Source organism: Amblyomma maculatum, chromosome 3, assembly GCF_055883805.1.
Source record: "Amblyomma maculatum isolate TAMU_Amacu chromosome 3, ASM5588380v1, whole genome shotgun sequence".
Classification (NCBI taxonomy): domain Eukaryota; kingdom Metazoa; phylum Arthropoda; class Arachnida; order Ixodida; family Ixodidae; genus Amblyomma; species Amblyomma maculatum.
Genome location: NC_139346.1, coordinates 26,913,295 through 26,919,294, shown reverse-complemented (window position 1 = coordinate 26,919,294; position 6,000 = coordinate 26,913,295).

Sequence of the window (6,000 nt, the reverse complement as noted above, 5' to 3'; positions counted from 1 at the left end):
TCAAGGGAACGTCAAGAAAAATATAAAGAAATGTCGCCCTGTGAGAAATAGCCGGATGTGCTTTTGTTCAATTGTTCCCCCTTCCCGTCGAGAAGCGCTATTGTCAAGTGAGGAATGCTTATTGTCCAAAGGAGACGACAGAGTGACACGTCCGCTGACGGTACAGGGCAAGAAAGGAGCAGGACGAATACGGCCATTAGAGGAATTCCCGGGAATGCAGGAAGGATATGCAATTGTCGGAAAGGGACAATGCTGGGAGCAGTATGTGGCGCGCACGTGCACTTGGGTTTCTGAGAAGGAAATCCACTTGCCGGAACCACCATATCGAATCTTTGTTGAAGAATAGAAATGTACCTCCTCGCCGTTCCCAAGCTCTACCCGCCAACAAGTAACCACGCCCAACGAAACAATACCGGACCAGTCAGTGCATCAGACCATCAGTGCAGTGATGTGTTCGATTGGATGCCGATATCTGAGGGGCGTGCCCTTGAACTGGTTGGTCAGCATCTTCAGGGAGGGGCTGGACATAGGAGGTTTTAAGGACGTTGCAGAGCACGAAATGACGCTCTGAGCCCTGGATAAACGGCTCATCCCAACGCTTCTCGCTATGAACTCTCAACGCTTGCCATTTTGCTGATATACCCTTTTTTTCATGTAAATAAGTTTTCTCAAAGTGCCATTACACCTGCTTGTATATATATTTACCAACTTCGAAGATTCAATCCTTCATCAACCCGGAGTCTTAGCCCCAGCGTCACGACAACGGTGCCACTATATATCTACCGAACCGCTTGGTGACGTTTTCCGCCAAACTGGCCACTGAAAAGCATGAGTACCGCGGGTCCCACTCCACGCTACGAGTCGCCGATGATAGCCTCACAGTGCCACCACGCGCCAGCATCCTCGCCAGAGTTACCTGCGACGAGCCACATCACGGCATCCGGGTTGTTCAGCCTAATGGCTCGCTCTCACTCGCCTTGCGAGTTTCTGTAGCAAGAGGTCTTTGTTTCCTTCGTGGAAGAGAGACGGAGGTGCTTGTCATCAATTTCTCCAATGAACATCGACATCTGTTCCGTGGCACTGTCATTGCTTACGTCGACCATCTGCACGAAGTCGCCTAATGTTTTGCTTCAGAAGAAGCTACGCCTAGCACTGAACCGGATGATGCCGTACACGCTGTCGACATCAATTCTAGCCTTTCCTCCGTTGAAAAGAGGCAACTCCAAGATCTATTGCTGGAGTTTCGTGTGTGCTTCACGTCTTCCTCTAAAGTGCAGCAAACGTCGGTCATTAAACACCGGATTATCACGCATGAAGGCACTCGACCCATCCATCAGCAGCCCTATCATGTGTCTCCTCGGGAGAGAGACGCTATCCAACAGCAAGTCAAGGAGATGCTCGCCGATGGCGTCATTCAACCTTCAAGCAGCCCATGGTCGTCGCCTGTAGTCCTCGTTAAAAAGAAAGACGGAACATTTCGTTTCTGCGTTGACTATCGGAAACTTAACAGTATGACAAAGAAGGATGTCTATCCGCTGCCACGGATTGACGACTCTCTCGACCGACTTTGCCAAACCAAGTACTTCTCCTCCATTGACCTCAGGAGTGGTTATTGGCAAATTGAAGTTGATGAGAGAGACCGTGAAAAAACTGCCTTCGTAACACCAGATGGGCTCTATGAATTCCGCGTCCTCCCATTCAGGCTCTGCTGTGCTCCTGCCACCTTCCAGCGGATGATGGACACTGTGCTCACAGGTCTTAAGTGGCAGACATGCCTTGGTTATCTCGACGACGTGATAATTTTTCACCGACGTTCACGAAACACCTACGCCGCCTGAGAACTGTTCTCGAAGCGGTCCGGTCTGCCAACTTTTCTCTCAAGCCTCAAAAGTGCCACTTCGGGTTCACCGAATTGAAGTTTCTTGGGCACATCGTGAGTGCTGATGGCATCTGAGCTGACCCTGAGAAACTTGCTGCCGTTGCTGCTTTTCCCGTCCCCGCCCACAAAAAAGCAGTCCGACGGTTTTTAGGGCTGTGCTCCTATTATCGTCGCTTTATCAAAAACTTTGCACAGATGGCCAGCCCTCTGACTCTCCTGACTCGAGATGACGCATCATTTTCCTGGGGCTCCGAGCAGCAGATGGCTTTCGACAAGTTACGACGCCGGCTCCAGTCACCCCCGATCCTGGCACATTTCGACGATGATGCCGACACAGAGTTACACACGGATGCGAACAGCGTCGGCCTTGGTGCCGTTCTAGTTCAGCACCAAGACGGGGTCGAGAAAGTAATTGCCTTCGCCAGCCGTGCACTTTCCCGTGCTGAGTGTAACTATTCCACCACTGAAAAAGAATGTTTGGCGATAGTATGGGCCGCTGCCAATTTCCGCCCGTACCTTTATGGCCGACCGTTTCGTGTCATCACTGACCATCACTCGTTGTGTTGGCTGAAAAACTTAAAGGATCCTTGTGGCCGCTTAGCACGTTGGGAATTGCGCCTGCAAGAGTTCGATTTCGATGTTATTTATAAGTCTGGCCGGAAGCACACCGATGCTGATAGCCTGTCCCGCGCGTCCGTCGGCCCTCCTTCGTCAGATACCACCGACGACGATAGCTTCCTCGGAGCAGTCACTACGTCCGATCTCGTTTCCAAACAGCGTGCCGACGACGAGCTGCGACTGATTATTGACCATCCTGAAAGTGGGCATCCTACAATACCCCGGTATCTTGCTCGGGGGTTGTCGTCGTATTGCCTCCGCAATGGGGTGCTTTATAAGACGAATTCTACGTCGAGTGCAAAAACATACCTGCTAGTCATACCGGCTGATCTAAGGCACGAAATCCTCCTGGCCTGCCACGACGAACCAACTTCAGGGCATCTTGGCTTTACACGCACCCTAAACCGAGTCCGGCAGAACTACTACTGGCCACATCTTTCTCCGAGCGTTAGACGTTACGTACAGACTTGTCGTCAATGCCAGCGGCGAAAAAAACTCACGCTCAAGCCATCCGGTATGATACAATCCATTGAACCACCCCTCACGCCCTTCGAGCAAGTGGGCATGGACCTTTTAGGCCCATTTCATTTATCCTCGAACGGGCACAAGTGGATCGTAGTCGCCACAGACTACTTAACACGCTACGCTGAAACGAAGGCCCTTGCCCGAGGTACTGCCGGCGAAGTTGCTCGATTCTTTATGAACAACGTTATGCTCAGACACGGTGCACCGTCGACCATCCTTACTGACCGAGGAAAGGCGTTTACAGCTCGGCTACTGCGGGACGCCTTAACTCTCAGCCATACCGAGCATCGCACAACAACAGCGTATCACCCTCAGACAAATGGATTAACGGAACGACTAAACAAAACTTTGGCGGACATGACCTCAATGTACATCGACGTTGAACATAAAATGTGGGACGAGATCCTGCCGTATGTCACCTTCGCCTACAATACGGCGCCGCAGCAAACCATGAAGTTTACGCCGTTCCGTCTCGTATATGGCAGAGAGGCCCGCACGATGCTGGAGGCGATGCTCCCGTGCGGGGTAGAAGCGGTCGAACCCGATGCCGCCCATTTCGCAGAACAGGCCGAGCAAGCCCGTCAGCTGACCCGCTTGCACATCAAGGAGCAGCATGCCACCAACGCTCGACGCTATAACCTTCGGCACAGGGAAGTCCACTACGAACCAAGGGACCAAGTGTGGGTGGGGACCCCTGTGCGCCACAAAGGCTTGAGCGAGAAACTACTCCACCGCAATTTCGGACCCTATAAAGTCCTGCGCCACTTAAACAGCGTTAATTACGAAGTCATTCCAGATGGAACTGTGACCGTCAGTGTTCGACGCCAGCGGCCTGAAATTGTTCATGTGGTGCGCTTAAAGCCGTACATTTCACGTGACTGAGCGCTTCCTGCAAGTGAAACCTTGCGTTATTGTACAGTTCACCTCACACCTAATTTTTTTCTCAAATCTCACCTTGTCATCGGGACGATGTTTTCTTTCACCGGGGGGGAATAATGTCACGTGCCTAGCGCCGCGCGACAGCCGTGCTTGGTGCCGACGACGACGAAGCGGTTGTTGGCACGAGCGGCGCACTGGTGCTGGACTCTGTGATTGGAACTACAAGCCAACCTTATTCTCGGGTCATCGGCTACGTGTACCTTCAAGGGTCCCTGTGACTTGAGTCGTGACAATATATATATATATATATATATATATATATATATATATATATATATATATATAGGGCAAGAGGCCACAGTCAGAACTGGACATGGTCTTACTGATTGGTTTCCGATTGAGAAAGGGGTGAGGCAAGGCTGCATACTGTCGCCCTGCCTATTTAACCTATATGCAGAGTGCATCATGAGGAAGGCCGGTCTGGACGAGTCTTCAGCTGGAGTGAAGATTGCTGGAAAACGTATCAACAACCTTAGATATGCGGATGATACCACTTTAATGGCAGAAAGTGAAGTGGAACTCAAGAGACTTCTGATGCGCGTACAAGAAGAGAGTGAGAAGTTTGGGCTTAAACTGAACATTAAAAAGACGAAGATCATGGCGTCTTGCCCTATCAAGTCCTGGAGCATCAATGGACAAGAAGTGGAAGCTGTGACAGATTTTCTGTTCTTGGGCGCCAAGATTACCTCGGAAGGAGACTGCAGCCATGAAATTAGGAGACGCCTGCTTCTGGGAAAGAGAGCAATGGTTAGCCTTGACCGCCTAGTAAAGAGCAGAGACATTAGTCTGCCAACCAAGATCCGTATAACCCGTGCTATGGTCTTTCCAGTTGTGATGTATGGATGCGAGAGTTGGACTGTGAAAAAGGCTGACCGCCGAAGAATTGACGCGTTTGAATTGTGGTGCTGGCGAAGACTCTTAAGAGTTCCTTGGACTGCCAGAAGATCAAATCAGTCGATATTGTCGACCATAAACCCTGACTGCTCTTTGGAGGGTCAAATTCTAAAGTTAAAGCTCAGCTACTTTGGTCATCTGATGAGAAGAGAGGAGTCGCTGGAGAAAGATTTGATGTTGGGAAAGGTTGAGGGTCGCCGGAGAAGGGGTAGGCAGCGAACGCGATGGTTAGATGGCATTCTCGAGGCATTGCAGAGGGACCAGAGCATTTGTAGGGAACTCAGGTGGTACTACAAGCCGAGGTGTCTCAGTGCCTGTACTGCCATCTAAGCAAAGCTGTCAACCCAAAATCTCACAGCGGTTTTATTTGAAGCCTTCTTTAGTATCGAGTATCTTCAAAATACACGATACTTTAAAAATGTATTTTCGATACCAATACTCCGATACTTTCATTGCAGATATATATATACATATATATATATATATATATATATATATATATATATATATATATATATATATATATATATATATATAAGAAGTTTTATTCTAGGTTTGCTCAAATGTTGTTCGCGAAACGATTATTTGACAACGCATAAATTGCTATTCGAAGTGTGCTGGAGAATTTCATTCATAGCTTTCATGCCTTGCATTTCATAAAATTTTGGATGTAATAATTGTTCCAGAAAGAATATCTAGTGGAAGCCTGTTCCCTGTGCGGTTAGAAATGATGAATTTGTTTTCCGTCAAATGCCGTAACTACAAGAACGTAGTTAGCCGACTAAATCGTGGTGGACTGAGGCCTTGGAAGCTTGTGTTCTTGCCGCAAAGCAGAGCCGGCACGCGGAGCCCTGGTGTTTTGGGTTGTGCACAAGTTAGCGCGTCCGAAAGTACACTGAGGGCACTGCTTGACGAGAATCAAACGCCGCAGATACGGGGGCGGATAGCAAATGGCGGGAAGAGTGGGTGCAGCAGTGTGCGAGATCCCTACTGCTATACTCGCCTTGCGTTTCCGCTTTGCTTATATCTCTGTGCTTCGTGGTACGCACTCGGTGCTCAAACGTAAAGCTCCTCGTGAGCACCTACTTACCATTGCCTCCTTCAGTTTTAAAGAATGGAAATCTGAAAATGTAGTTGACGTTGAC